At 59.3% G+C, this 16065-nt stretch overlaps 1 protein-coding gene and 1 long non-coding RNA gene across 23 annotated transcripts in view; one reads left to right on the top strand and one right to left on the bottom strand.

Annotated features, from left to right (window-relative positions):
• Window positions 1–16065, bottom strand: part of MYT1L (myelin transcription factor 1 like) — a 430813-nt gene that overhangs the window by 235622 nt on the left and 179126 nt on the right. The window lies entirely within an intron of this gene.
• Window positions 10967–12648, top strand: LOC131484286 (uncharacterized). Its single transcript, XR_009248140.1, has 2 exons — window positions 10967–11128; window positions 11396–12648. It is a non-coding gene; the product is annotated as an uncharacterized LOC131484286 (long non-coding RNA).

The raw sequence follows: 16065 nt of genomic DNA on the forward strand, positions 1-16065 counted from the left end.
GAATTTCTTATGAATTATGTTTATACTTTCACACATTTGCGAAGCGAATGGATGTTTGGGAAGGTAAGTGGCCCAGCGCCTCCTGCCAGGCCTGAGGCCCCAACACGTCACCTTACAAGAAACACACAATAAAGATGGAGGTTTGTGTATGCCTACTGTGGTTCAGGGAAAACAAACAACTTAGTGAATTTCAAGAAAAAGATTAGGCTAAATATGTGTGTTGTGCCTTCTAGCAAGGACAGGATGATGTATGAAGGTAACTAGGGGGTCTGCATTTCTTTTTTTTTTTAATGTTTATTTATTTCTGAGACAGAGAGAGACAGAGTGTGAGTGGAGGAGGGGCAGAGAGAGGGAGACACAGAATCGGAAGCAGGCTCCAGGCTCCGAGCTGTCAGCACAGAGCCTGATGCGGGGCTTGAACTCCCAGACCGCGAGATCGTGACCTGAGCTGAAGCTGGACTGTCAACCGACTGAGCACCACCCCCCCCCCCCAGGCACCCGGTGGGGGTCTGCATTTCTTAAAGCAATTCTTGGTTGACACTGAAGAGCCAGCCCCCCCCTTTTGCGCTGTGTTTGAGCAGAGACGCCCAGCCTCCCGTGCGGAGCTCCGCGGGGCTGGCTCAGTGCGAGGATGAGGCGGAGACCCTTCAGGTGCTCGAGTGAAGCCCTGGGCAAGAACAGCGTGTGGAAACCTTTCACGTTTTCCTTTTGCTTTTTTAATGAGGGGAAGGATATGCTAGAGAGAGTCAGATAAAAAATGTTTAATGTCATCGATTCCTTTTTTCCTTTAAACTGGGCTGTGCGCTCACTATAGTTCCTATTAAGACCCCGATCAAAGCAAAACCCGTCACGTTGAGTGGGAGCTCTCATGTTTGTGCCTCCGTAACAGAACCAGACGTGCCCTCTCAGTTTCCTGAGACACAAAATAACTGCGGCACTTGGTGCCCCTGCCCCTGTATTCTGTTGTCCGACGACCCTTTGGCTCCTGGAGGTCGGCTGTGGGCTGAGAGTGGCCGTGGGGCAGACGGTGCGGGTGGCACGGCTCCACCTGGGTCGGCGGCGGTCTGTGCCGGGTTAGCTGGCTCGGCCGGGCCGGGGGGGTCCTCTACAGACACGGAACGTCCTGTGTCCCTCACACGGCTGTGGCGGGAGCCCCGTTGCGTGCAAGAGCGCTCATGAAGCACTAGCGTGGGACCTGCGCGTACTTCAGGTACAGTCGAGGTGGCGAAGGAGGGGACGCATTATAAACAAAACACGTGAATTCCAGGATGACGAGGCAGGCTTTGGGGCTCCCGTCACGCTAAGGCCCCACCTCGGTGTCCAACATAATCTACCCTGCACACAGTCGTGCAGGCGGCTGCACGTGGTGGCCCTTGGGCCAAATCGGCCCACAGACTGCTTTGTAAATAAAGTTTTATCAGCACTCACCGTGCCCTTCATCTCCATGTCGGTTGTGCTTATTTTTGTGGCACAGCAGCTGCATCGGGGACCATCCAGTGGGCAGAACTGAAGCCGTTTACCATCTGACCTGTGGTGGACCAGGTCTCCTGCCTCTGGTGAAGAGCTAAGCGTCCAAACACCCAAGATGGCTTCCTGGAGCCACCAGTCTGGACGGGCAGGGGCCAGGCCTAAGCACTAGACTTCAGCACTTTTTTTTTTTTTAATGTTTATTTTTGAGAGAGAGAGAGAGAGAGAGAGAGAGAGAGAGAGAGAGCATGAGCAGGGGAGGGGCAGAGAGAGAGGCAGACACAGAAGCTGAAACAGGCTCCAGGCTCCCAGCTGTCAACACAGAGCCCGATGCAGGCCTCGAACCCATAAACTGTGAGATCACGACCTGAGTCGAAGTCAGACACTTAACTGACTGAGCCACCCAGCTGCCCCTCGAGCACTTTTAAAGAGACTTTGAATCTGTGGCATCTTCTTGTCAACATTTCCTCATTTTTTGCCCCCACTGTAACTGGCGGTAACTAAGGTAACACAGTAATTTAAAACCGAACAGGATTACATGCTAGTTTTCAGAGAACAAAGGGCTATATTTGATTTATTGCTAGTTTGGAGGGAAGAGGGATTCTCAGGGTGGCTTCTAAACCGTGGTGGCCACTCTTGAAGTGTGCCGTGCTCCCAGCATGTGAGGGAACAGGCAAACACCGTGGACACCAGACCAGGGCTGACAGTGGCCCCGAGGCCAGGGCTCTGGGTTTGCCCAAAGGCGTCGGTCACTGACACCCCGCCGGGTCCCGCGATCTGGGACCCCGTTTGCAGAACCTGGGGTTGAGGTCCTTCTTGAAGAACGTGCAGCGAGTCTCCGAGTTCACTTGCGCCCGTGTCTACTGATGTGTCTGAATGCAGCTACACTCACCAACAGACGAGATTTGGTCTTTCCAGTATGGGAGCTCGGGACGCGGGCTCTTACCCAAGAGCAGAGGTTTACCGTGATGAGGAAGGAGCACGGCAGAAGTGCAAGGCCGCCGCATTCAGAATGGCTTCGTGCTATGAATGCCCTGCCCCTCCCTGGCCTTCTGAGAAGCCCGTCCTCCAGCCCGGATGCTGCCAACAGCATCCGGCACGTGGCAGAACCGAGGAGACGTGGCCGTACAGCCACAGCTTGTTCGGCATGGCCAGACGTGAAATTGTTTTGTTGTATTTTATTTTATTTGTTATTTAAAAAAATTTCAAAGTTTATTTGTTTATTTTGGGGGAGAGAGAGAGCAGGGGAGGGGCAGAGAGAGGGGAGAGAGGATCCCAAGCAGGCTCTGTGCGGTGAGCACGGGGCCCGATGTGGGGCTTGAACCCACGGACCACAAGATCATGACCTGAGCTGAAATCAAGAATCGCACACACAACCCACTGAGCTGCCCGGGTGCCCCTTAAATTATTATTATTTTTTTTCAGGAACAGACTCAGCAGCCAGGCTCCCCCTTTGGCAAACGCCCCCATGTAGGGTCACAGTTAAGAAGACACCACTCTTTCTGTTCACAGTTTCCTCTGGCTTCCTCCTAAGCCCTTCTGCTGGCCTGTCTACCTGTGTCCTCTCTCAGTCCGCCGTCCTCCCCTCCTGGGACCACAGGCTTCCCGAGAGCTCTTTGGGACAGTGCAGAGGTCCTCGGAGTCCCTGCTTTCTCCTACGGCACTAACTTCTGTCAAGCCAGTAGAAGTCATTCCTTGGCAGAGACACGAGAAAGCAGGTTTGCTTGGAAACTGGTTGATGGTGATGCTACGGCAGCTTATGATCTAAATTTCTGCCAAGATTGCTCTACCACATCCGTGTATTTTTCTTGTGACTTCTAACTTGTTTACATTATCATTATTATTTTTATTTTGGCTGATCCAAAAATACATGCCATCTGATTTTATATATTTAGATGTATATTATGATTACACATATGTATACACACGTATACATATATATTTTCATGGTTATTTCTTTTTGAGAGAGAGAGATGGCATCAGTGGGGGAGGAGCAGAGAGAGGGGGACAGAGGATCCGAAGCAGGCTCTGTGCTGACAGCGGGGAGCCCGATGTGGGTCTCGAACTCACGAACCGTGAGATCATGAGCTGAGCCAGTCAGATGTTTAACTGACTGAGCCACCAGGCACCCCTACGCCATCTGATTTTACATACAATCTTTGCATCAATTGCTTGTTTTTCTTTTTAGATGTTGAATACCTATTTTGCGATTTCGATTTATGGAATGTATTGTGCATGACAATGACGATTTGGTATGTGACAAATTGCTATGGCTGAGTTTTGGTCAACAAAGGCACTCATTTTTCTAGGCTGTGGCTTGTTTTTCCACCTCTCGTCCTGCCAGCACTTTGATGGTCGCCTGTCTGTGCCTGGGAGCGGCCACCACAAGGGCAGAGGGATGCAGCTCCAATCGGTCAATTCTTAACTGCTGAGAGTCTGTGGATCCTATGCCGCTGATGTCAGAACCGTCCCTGAGAGATAATTACAATAATCACGGACAGGGGTGGGAGGGCTGTGGTTGCAAAGTCCTAATTAGAAACACGGGCTCCTCACTCACTGTGAGTGCTCGTTAGGTGTGGCCCGGGAAGTGCCGACTTTGGGCGTCGCACACAGAAGACGTCCACGGAAGGGGTCATGGATGGTCAGCGTGCGGAGACCGGGCTGCGGAGGCCGTTCTGGCAGCCGGTGTGGCCTTGGCCAGTTCAGGCCTTGGGCTCCTCCCCAAAGAGGGCGCTCCCTGTGGCCACAGGCCAGTCCCCGAGGGGACACAGCTGTGAGCTGTGGGCAGCCCACACTCCTCGCGGCCGGGCCATTAGAGTGTCGACACTGAAGGGCCTTCTGTCCTCTCTCTGGGGGTCTCATCCAGGATCGTAGTTTTGAGAGCCGCTGACTGGAGAGCGACTCCAACCTGTGTATCTCAGCCGTCCTCACGGAGCTCCAGAAGCCCACGGACCGCTGCTTCCCTGGCATCTCCACGTGATACTGAGAGGCACCTCCAGCAGAGCAGCAGGCGACTGCTGTGCCCGCCAGCCCTCCTCTGGACGAGGCGAAGGGAGAAGGGGGCTGGATGGAGGAAGGGATTTCAGCAAAGCGGTCGAGAACACGGGTACACGGGCAGGGCCAGGGAGAGCATCACCAGGCACCTAAGGAACGGGAGCCACTTCCCTGTATTGGTTTCGAGAACGGGTGGAGTCACAGGGCAGACTTAGAGACGTCTCTGACACGGGGAGCTGGCGTCTGTAGTGACTGTGTGCCGTGAGCCCTGGACAGACCCCCAGCGATGCCCTGCCATGGAGGGACCCCCAGCGATGTCCTGCCACGGAGGGACCCCCAGCGATGCCCTGTCATAGAGGGACCTCCAGCGATGTCCTGCCACGGAGGGACCCCCAGCGATGTCCTGCCACGGAGGGACCCCCAGCGATGTCCTGCCATGGAGGGACCCCCAGTGATGCCCTGTCATAGAGGGACCCCAAGCGATGTCCTGCCACGGAGGGACCCCCAGCGATGCCCTGTCATAGAGGGACCCCCAGTGATGTCCTGCCACGGAGGGACCCCCAGCGATGCCCTGTCATAGAGGGACCCCCAGTGATGTCCTGCCACGGAGGGACCCCCAGCGATGCCCTGTCTTGGAGGGACCTCCAGCGATGTCCTGCCACGGAGGGACCCCCAGTGATGCCCTGTCATAGAGGGACCTCCAGCGATGTCCTGCCACGGAGGGACCCCCAGCGATGCCCTGTCATAGAGGGATCCCCAGTAATGTCCTGCCACGGAGGGACCCCCAGCGATGCCCTGGCATAGAGGGACCTCCAGCGATGTCCTGCCACGGAGGGACCCCCAGCGATGCCCTGTCATAGAGGGACCCCCAGTGATGTCCTGCCACGGAGGGACCCCCAGCGATGCCCTGTCATAGAGGGACCCCCAGTGATGTCCTGCCACGGAGGGACCCCCAACGATGCCCTGTCATAGAGGGACCCCAGGTGATGTCCTGCCACAGAGGGACCCCCAGCGATGCCCTGTCATAGAGGGACCCCCAGCGATGCCCTGTCATAGAGGGACCCCCAGTGATGTCCTGCCACAGAGGGACCCCAGCGATGCCCTGTCATAGAGGGACCCTCAGTGATGTCCTGCCACAGAGGGACCCCCAGTGATGCCCTGTCATAGAGGGACATCCAGCAATGTCCTGCCACAGAGGGACCCCCAGTGATGCCCTGTCATAGAGGGACCCCCAGCGATGTCCTGACATGGAGGGACCCCCAGCGATGCCCTGTCATAGAGGGACCTCCAGCGATGTCCTGCCACGGAGGGACCCCCGGCGATGCCCTGTCATAGAGGGATCCCCAGTAATGTCCTGCCACGGAGGGACCCCCCAGTGATGCCCTGTCATAGAGGGACCCCCAGTGATGTCCTGCCACAGAGGGACCCCCAACGATGCCCTGTCATAGAGGGACCCCCAGTGATGTCCTGCCACGGAGGGACCCCGGCGATGCCCTGTCATAGAGGGATCCCCAGTAATGTCCTGCCATGGAGGGACCCCCAGTGATGTCCTGCCACGGAGGGACCCCCAACGATGCCCTGTCATAGAGGGACCTCCAGCGATGTCCTGCCATGGAGGGACCCCCAGTGATGCCCTGTCATAGAGGGACCTCCAGCGATGTCCTGCCACAGAGGGACCCCTGGCGATGCCCTGTCATAGAGGGATCCCCAGTAATGTCCTGCCATGGAGGGACCCCCCAGTGATGCCCTGTCATAGAGGGACCCCCAGTGATGTCCTGCCACAGAGGGACCCCCAACGATGCCCTGTCATAGAGGGACCCCCAGCGATGCCCTGTCATAGAGGGACCCCCAGTGATGTCCTGCCACGGAGGGACCCCGGCGATGCCCTGTCATAGAGGGATCCCCAGTAATGTCCTGCCATGGAGGGACCCCCAGTGATGCCCTGTCATAGAGGGACCCCCAGCGATGTCCTGCCACGGAGGGACCCCCAGCGATGCCCTGTCATAGAGGGACCTCCAGCGATGTCCTGCCACGGAGGGACCCCCAGCGATGCCCTGTCATAGAGGGACCCCCAGTGATGTCCTGCCACGGAGGGACCCCCAACGATGCCCTGTCATAGAGGGACCTCCAGCGATGTCCTGCCACGGAGGGACCCCCAGCGATGTCCTGCCACGGAGGGACCCCCAGCGATGTCCTGCCATGGAGGGACCCCCAGTGATGCCCTGTCATAGAGGGACCTCCAGCGATGTCCTGCCACAGAGGGACCCCTGGCGATGCCCTGTCATAGAGGGATCCCCAGTAATGTCCTGCCATGGGGGGACCCCCCAGTGATGCCCTGTCATAGAGGGACCCCCAGTGATGTCCTGCCACAGAGGGACCCCCAACGATGCCCTGTCATAGAGGGACCCCCAGCGATGCCCTGTCATAGAGGGACCCCCAGTGATGTCCTGCCACGGAGGGACCCCGGCGATGCCCTGTCATAGAGGGATCCCCAGTAATGTCCTGCCATGGAGGGACCCCCAGTGATGTCCTGCCACGGAGGGACCCCCAACGATGCCCTGTCATAGAGGGACCTCCAGCGATGTCCTGCCATGGAGGGACCCCCAGTGATGCCCTGTCATAGAGGGACCTCCAGCGATGTCCTGCCACAGAGGGACCCCTGGCGATGCCCTGTCATAGAGGGATCCCCAGTAATGTCCTGCCATGGAGGGACCCCCCAGTGATGCCCTGTCATAGAGGGACCCCCAGTGATGTCCTGCCACAGAGGGACCCCCAACGATGCCCTGTCATAGAGGGACCCCCAGCGATGCCCTGTCATAGAGGGACCCCCAGTGATGTCCTGCCACGGAGGGACCCCGGCGATGCCCTGTCATAGAGGGATCCCCAGTAATGTCCTGCCATGGAGGGACCCCCAGTGATGCCCTGTCATAGAGGGACCCCCAGCGATGTCCTGCCACGGAGGGACCCCCAGTGATGCCCTGTCATAGAGGGACCTCCAGCGATGTCCTGCCACGGAGGGACCCCCAGCGATGCCCTGTCATAGAGGGATCCCCAGTAATGTCCTGCCATGGAGGGACCCCCCAGTGATGCCCTGTCATAGAGGGACCCCCAGTGATGTCCTGCCACAGAGGGACCCCCAACGATGCCCTGTCATAGAGGGACCCCCAGCGATGCCCTGTCATAGAGGGACCCCCAGTGATGTCCTGCCACGGAGGGACCCCGGCGATGCCCTGTCATAGAGGGATCCCCAGTAATGTCCTGCCATGGAGGGACCCCCAGTGATGCCCTGTCATAGAGGGACCCCCAGCGATGTCCTGCCACGGAGGGACCCCCAGTGATGCCCTGTCATAGAGGGACCTCCAGCGATGTCCTGCCACGGAGGGACCCCCAACGATGCCCTGTCATAGAGGGACCTCCAGCGATGTCCTGCCACGGAGGGACCCCCAGCGATGTCCTGCCACGGAGGGACCCCCAGCGATGTCCTGCCATGGAGGGACCCCCAGTGATGCCCTGTCATAGAGGGACCTCCAGCGATGTCCTGCCACAGAGGGACCCCTGGCGATGCCCTGTCATAGAGGGATCCCCAGTAATGTCCTGCCATGGAGGGACCCCCCAGTGATGCCCTGTCATAGAGGGACCCCCAGTGATGTCCTGCCACAGAGGGACCCCCAACGATGCCCTGTCATAGAGGGACCCCCAGCGATGCCCTGTCATAGAGGGACCCCCAGTGATGTCCTGCCACGGAGGGACCCCAGCGATGCCCTGTCATAGAGGGACCCTCAGTGATGTCCTGCCACAGAGGGACCCCCAGCGATGCCCTGTCATAGAGGGACCCCCAGCGATGCCCTGTCATAGAGGGACATCCAGCAATGTCCTGCCATAGAGGGACCCCCAACGATGCCCTGTCATAGAGGGACCCCCAGTGATGTCCTGCCACAGAGGGACCCCAGCGATGCCCTGTCATAGAGGGACCCCCGGTGATGTCCTGCCACAGAGGGACCCCCAGCGATGTCCTGCCATGGAGGGACCCCCAGTGATGCCCTGTCATAGAGGGACCTCCAGCGATGTCCTGCCACAGAGGGACCCCTGGCGATGCCCTGTCATAGAGGGACCCCCAGTGATGTCCTGCCACAGAGGGACCCCAGTGATGCCCTGTCATAGAGGGACCCCCAGTGATGTCCTGCCACGGAGGGACCCCCAACGATGCCCTGTCATAGAGGGACCTCCAGCGATGTCCTGCCACGGAGGGACCCCCAGCGATGTCCTGCCACGGAGGGACCCCCAGCGATGTCCTGCCATGGAGGGACCCCCAGTGATGCCCTGTCATAGAGGGACCTCCAGCGATGTCCTGCCACAGAGGGACCCCTGGCGATGCCCTGTCATAGAGGGATCCCCAGTAATGTCCTGCCATGGAGGGACCCCCCAGTGATGCCCTGTCATAGAAGGACCCCCAGTGATGTCCTGCCACAGAGGGACCCCCAACGATGCCCTGTCATAGAGGGACCCCCAGCGATGCCCTGTCATAGAGGGACCCCCAGTGATGTCCTGCCACGGAGGGACCCCAGCGATGCCCTGTCATAGAGGGACCCTCAGTGATGTCCTGCCACAGAGGGACCCCCAGCGATGCCCTGTCATAGAGGGACCCCCAGCGATGCCCTGTCATAGAGGGACATCCAGCAATGTCCTGCCATAGAGGGACCCCCAACGATGCCCTGTCATAGAGGGACCCCCAGTGATGTCCTGCCACAGAGGGACCCCAGCGATGCCCTGTCATAGAGGGACCCCCGGTGATGTCCTGCCACAGAGGGACCCCCAGCGATGCCCTGTCATAGAGGGACCCCCCAGCGATGTCCTGCCACGGAGGGACCCCTGGTGATGCCCTGTCATAGAGGGATCCCCAGTAATGTCCTGCCACGGAGGGACCCCCAGTGATGCCCTGTCATAGAGGGACCCCCAGTGATGTCCTGCCACAGAGGGACCCCCAGCGATGCCCTGTCATAGAGGGACCCCCCAGCGATGTCCTGCCACGGAGGGACCCCTGGTGATGCCCTGTCATAGAGGGATCCCCAGTAATGTCCTGTCACGGAGGGACCCCCAGTGATGCCCTGTCATAGAGGGACCCCCAGTGATGTCCTGCCACAGAGGGAGCCCCAACGATGCCCTGTCATAGAGGGACCCCCAGCGATGCCCTGTCATAGAGGGACCCCCAGTGATGTCCTGCCACGGAGGGACCCCAGCGATGCCCTGTCATAGAGGGACCCTCAGTGATGTCCTGCCACAGAGGGACCCCCAGCGATGCCCTGTCATAGAGGGACCCCCAGCGATGCCCTGTCATAGAGGGACATCCAGCAATGTCCTGCCACAGAGGGACCCCCAATGATGCCCTGTCATAGAGGGACCCCCAGTGATGTCCTGCCACAGAGGGACCCCAGCGATGCCCTGTCATAGAGGGACCCTCGGTGATGTCCTGCCACAGAGGGACCCCCAGCGATGCCCTGTCATAGAGGGACCCCCCAGCGATGTCCTGCCACGGAGGGACCCCTGGTGATGCCCTGTCATAGAGGGATCCCCAGTAATGTCCTGCCACGGAGGGACCCCCAGTGATGCCCTGTCATAGAGGGACCCCCAGCGATGTCCTGCCATGGAGGGACCCCCAGCGATGCCCTGTCATAGAGGGACCTCCAGCGATGTCCTGCCATGGAGGGACCCTGGCGATGCCCTGTCATAGAGGGATCCCCAGTAATGTCCTGCCACGGAGGGACCCCCAGTGATGCCCTGTCATAGAGGGACCCCCAGTGATGTCCTGCCACAGAGGGACCCCCAACGATGCCCTGTCATACAGGGACCCCCAACGATGCCCTGTCATAGAGGGACCCCCAGTGATGTCCTGCCACGGAGGGACCCCAGCGATGCCCTGTCATAGAGGGACCCTCAGTGATGTCCTGCCACAGAGGGACCCCCAGCGATGCCCTGTCATAGAGGGACCCCCAGTGATGTCCTGCCACAGAGGGACCCCCAGCGATGCCCTGTCATAGAGGGACCCCCAGCGATGCCCTGTCATAGAGGGACCCCCAGTGATGTCCTGCCACAGAGGGACCCCAGTGATGCCCTGTCATAGAGGGACCCTCAGTGATGTCCTGCCACAGAGGGACCCCCAGTGATGCCCTGTCATAGAGGGACATCCAGCAATGTCCTGCCACAGGGACCCCCAACGATGCCCTGTCATAGAGGGACCCCCAGTGATGTCCTGCCACGGAGGGACCCCAGCGATGCCCTGTCATAGAGGGACCCCCAGTGATGTCCTGCCACAGAGGGACCCCCAGCGATGCCCTGTCATAGAGGGACCCCCGGTGATGCCCTGTCATAGAGGGACCCCCAGCGATGCCCTGTCATAGAGGGACCCCCAGTGATGTCCTGCCACGGAGGCACCCCAGCGATGCCCTGTCATAGAGGGACCCCCAGTGATGTCCTTCCACGGAGGGACCCCCAGTGATGCCCTGTCATAGAGGGACCCCGAGTGATGTCCTGCCACGGAGGGACCCCCAGCGATGCCCTGTCATCTCCAGAGCGAAGCCACCAGAAAGGAACGAGAGCTGTTATTGCAAAGTCCTAATTAGAAACACAGGTGGATCTTGGGTGAATATTTCCCGTAATCGTACACACAGGTGTAAGTATCTCAGAATGTTCCCGGGAAGGGGGGGAAATCAGTGAATCAGCCCCAGCACTGAGAGTCCGGTGTTCACGCCCCCCGTCTGTGCATGCCCTCTGTCTGCCATCCTGCTGGATGTGCTCTCCTTGGGTCACGTATGATCCCCTGATTTTCTCCTCACTCATGTGGAACACCCCGGTAGAAACTATCCCCATATCCAAATAAAAGCCTGTTCTGGATTATTCTCTGCAGCATGTGGACTTGGGACCATTATTTCTTTTCCAGCTTCCTGAGAAGAGAGTGTCACCATCAGAGCGAATCTGACAAATAAGCCAGAGGGCTGGAGGAGGACAAGTCCGCAGAGGGATTCGGGCATTCTGGCTGGCGCGTGGCGAGCACTGAACTCGGCTCGCGGACTGAACAGACCTCTCCCGGCCTGCGCTGCATGGTCAGCAAGGCATCTCTGCTTTTGGGAGTGTCTTTCCCAAACCATTTATTGGAAGACAAACAGCAAATAAATGGTCACAGTTCCCACTGGGACCCTCTCTGCACAGGAATAAGGGATCCCAGGGGGATAGCTTCTGTTTGCTGCCCCCGGAGCGTACGCGCAAGTCAAGGAATTAAAAACCACATGTGGGCTTTGCCGGCCGGCACCTGCCTTCCCTACTCGTGTGTCCTCGGGCTCCCTAATGTCGTCAGCAAGGGGTGCCCTGCCCTCTCTCCCTGACACCAAAATTGTGCATACGTTGGTCAAAACAGGAGGCCTGTCTCTTAAGCTTCCGTGCCCACAATCGCAAATGATACAAGTGTTCATTTACTTATTTATACGACCCAGAAATAGCTAACGGAGTTTAAAAGTAAACAGCATTTAAATGTGCCCCCCCCGAGTCGACTGGTCGGGGGGGATTTATTACACGTTTAACATGTTCTTCCGTTGTTTATGTGAGACCACATTCCAAACAGAAAGAGTGAGTACGTTTTTACACACGGACGAGTGGAGCTTGCGGGCTTCCTACTGGGAAGAGGGCCACACGCAGGAAAGGCACTGGTGGGGGCGGGGCTGCTAGCAATGGTGGCCGGTTCCGGTCGTGGGCATGACAGTCGTGGGCCCCGACCCCCAGGGTCTTGCTACAAGTTTTCAGACTCTGGAAGGGGCCTGATTCCTGCATTTTCACGGCTCAGATGGCCCCTGGAGCACAGGTGGACACTCTCGAAGGACTCTCACCTACACCAGCCCATCACCGGGAGCAATTTTGGTCCCTGCCCATTCGGAGGCCCTGCCTTTCCACAAAACCTTCTCTCCCTTGTTGCTGGTTGTGACGAGAGCCTTCGTATGAGCCTTAAGACCCGGGTTCAAAAATTAGCTCCGGGGCGCCCAGGGGGCTCAGTCGGTTAAGAGTCCGACCTCAGCTCAGGTCACAGTCTCACGGTTCAGGAGTCTGAGCCCCGGGTCGGGCTCTGTGCTGATGGCTCTGACGGATTCTGTGTCTCCCTCGCTCACTCTGCCCCTCCCTGCTCGTTCTCTCTCTCTCTCTCTCTCTCTCAAAACAAATAAAGAATAAACTTAATAAATAAAAACCATGTGACCTCAGACCCATGCTAGTTATATCTGCCTGCTTGGATTACATGTCTCTTTTGGGAAGCCCCACTGTGTGCTAAGACTCATCGAGATCAAGAGTGCGAGCTGCCTCCACCGCGCTGGGGGTGTCGCAAGGGCTCAGGGAACGTTTGCTGCTGCCGTGCCGCTGTCCCGTGGTCACTAGGGTCGCAAGGGTGCCCGTGAGGACGCTGCCGACACCGCCTCCCGTCGGGACCCAGGGCCGGTGCCCCCCCTCACGGCCTCCGCACCGCGCCCCGCTCCACGCTGTACGTGCAGGCAAGAAAGGCCCATTTTCACGTGAAAACGTGCCCAAAGTTCTGTCTTCACCGCCAGCCTAGGGGGCAGGTAGGGCTGTTTAACCCTGATAACAGTTATGAAAATGTTATTGCCCTGGTGACACAGACGGGGAATAAACATGGAGACATCACAGGAGACATCACAGATGGCCTCCAGGCAAGAGACGTGCTGGGCCTCCCTGAACTCTGACATCAGGCCAGTGACAACATGGCCCCAGATCCGAGCGCTGCTCCCGTCTGGACCAGAAGCGGGAGACCCACGACCTGACTTTACCGCAAGGGTCTTCCTTATGACGCCCACCCCCTGACCGGACAGGATAGGTCCGAGGTCATTACGAGGCCTGCTGCTGACCACAGACGGGGACAGTCCCTTCCCCTGCCCCCCTGCCTTGTAAAGCGGGCTCCACAGACCCTTCACGACACACCTGTCCTTCTTCGTGGCACTTGCCACACTGAGCGATTCAGCATCTACTGACTTTTTAGGTGCTTAATGCATGTTTATCTCAGGACATCGTAAATGTTTTCAAAGCAGGAGCCGTGCAGTCACGATCGTATGCCCAGTCGGGAACATAGTAAGCACTCAATAAATAATTGTTGGGTGAAGGAATGAATGAATGAAGGGGATTTAGTGAATGTGTGGACACCACATGTGCAGCTCCAAGGTCTCCCTAAACAGTGACAGGGAAGGATAGGACGATCGAAACTGCTCGACTGTGGCCTCACGTGCGGTTTCCAGACTCTGCCGTCAGGCCTTGAGTCACGGCTCCCTCCCCTGCTGGCTGTTCCCTGCCTCCGAGTCCCGCCCTCAGCCTGTGCTTTCGGCTTTGAGTGGAAACTCGGATCGTCAAGCCAGCCTTCACGGCCTCGCCTGCCTGTCCCCCTGCCGGGGACACACGTCCTCCTGCTCCCCCCTCCCCGAGTGAACTCGTTACCTTAACCGCCACTGCCCTGTGTGACATTCTAGCTGCTCCCTGCTGACGCTCCAGGCCACCTACCCCGCTTTCCCCGTGTCCAGCGCACCGAGCGCTCCCCGAAACCCCGCGTCGGGCGCGACACATGGCGCTGCTCTGCGCCGACCGCCAGCAGGTGCCCACGCCACGACGGCCACGCTGCCCTCGGCTTGTTCCCCAAACGGCCCCGCACCGAAAACGGCACGCAGCACGTGTTAAGCACATTTGCTCGCGATAAACAAATTTACAGAATCTCCACAGCAACACTTCCAACAACTTAAGGGCAGCGACGGTGTCCCGAGGTCTTTGTCAATAGTGAGAGAGCCAAACGCAGAGTGCAGGTGTCCCTCTCCAGGAGGGGTTTGCGGGACTCACACAGCCAAGGGGCCATCTTGGCCCGTTCTGAAACTTACACGAAAAAGGCCAATTTGGCTGTGTTTGTCAAATAGGGGTAGGGTGCCCACCCAGCGCGGGCCGGGTGACAGGGACAGACACCAGGGCCTGTGGCTCACAGCCTTGGACACAGGGTCACCGAGCAGCGGGCTCAGGGAGGCCGTGCCACGCGTCCGACGTGAAGGCCGCCAGGAGTGCAGACACGCGCGAGAGGAACAGAAAGTCGGTGAGCCCGACGCCTCCACACGGCGTCTGATCGGTGCCTCTCACAGGCCCTCGCTTCCCACGGCTGCGATACTGGGTGAGAACAGCCTGTCCGGGGACTGGCAGCCCTGGGAGGCCTCTGTCCTTGCTGCCCTGTCCCGAAGCCGCTCATGCTCCCAGTGCGGAGCCTCCTGGTTCCATCCTCCCGAGGACACTGTCTCTACTGCCTCCCTCACGGCACTCACACTCACTTCTCAAATGGGGCTGTTCTCCCAGCTGTGTCCCTCTCCCCTGCCCACCCCGTGTCCCTTCCTGGTCACTGCCCCCCACCCACCCCGTCTCCCTGGTCCCTGTGTCCTTGTGTCCCTAGCCTCCACCCACCCCATCTCCCTGGTCCCTGTGTCCCTGCCCCCCACCCACCCTATCTCCCTGGTCCCTGTGTCCCTGTGTTCCTGCCCTCCACCCACCCCATCTCCCTGGTCTCTGTCCCCTGCCCACCCCGTGTCCCTTCCTGGTCGCTGCCCCCCACCCACCCCGTCTCCCTGGTCCCTGTGTCCCTGCCCTCCACCCACCCCATCTCCCTGGACCCTGTGTCCCTGTGTCCCTGTCCCCTGCCCACCCCATCTCCCTGTGTCCCTGTGTTCCTGCCCCCCACCCACCCTATCTCCCTGGTCCCTGTGTTCCTGCCCCCCGCCCACCCCATCTCCCTGTGTCCCTGTGTCCCTGCCCCCCACCCACCCTATCTCCCTGGTCCCTGTGTCCCTGCTCCCCACCAACCCCGTCTCCCTGGTCCCTGTGTCCCTGCCCCCCCCATCTCCCTGGTCTCTGTGTCCCTGTGTCCCTGCCCCCCACCCACCCCATCTCCCTGGACCTTGTGTCCCTGCCCCCCACCCACCATATCTCACTGGTCTCTGTGTCCCTGTGTCCCTGCCCCCCACCCACCCCATCTCCCTGGACCTTGTGTCCCTGCCCCCCACCCACCATATCTCACTGGTCTCTGTGTCCTTGTGTCCCTGCCCCCCACCCACCATACCTCCCTGGTCCCTGTGTCCCTGTGTCCCTGCCCCCCCCCGCCCACCCCATCTCCCTGGTCCCTGCCCCCCACCCACCATATCTCCCTTGTCCCTGTGTCCCTGTGTCCCTGCCCCTCACCCACCATATCTCCCTGGTCCCTGTGTCCCTGTGTCCCTGCCCCTCACCCACCATATCTCCCTGGTCCCTGTGTCCCTGTGTCCCTGCCCCCCACCCACCATATCTCCCTGGGCCCTGTGTCCCTGTGTCCCTGCCCCTCACCCACCATATCTCCCTGGGCCCTGTGTCCCTGTGTCCCTGTGTCCCTGCCCCCCTGCCCACCCCATCTCCCTTCCTGGTCCCGGGAGATCTCAGTCAAACAAGGGCTCTGATTCCACGGGCCTGCCATCCTCGGAGTCACGTGCAATCACGCCTCTTTCCACCTCCCACATTCAGCTCCTCTGCAAGTTGTATGTTAGGTGGGTCCCAAAGGAGCCTGGC

The sequence above is a fragment of the Neofelis nebulosa genome, chromosome 9 (genome assembly GCF_028018385.1).
Source record: "Neofelis nebulosa isolate mNeoNeb1 chromosome 9, mNeoNeb1.pri, whole genome shotgun sequence".
Classification (NCBI taxonomy): Eukaryota; Metazoa; Chordata; class Mammalia; order Carnivora; family Felidae; genus Neofelis; species Neofelis nebulosa.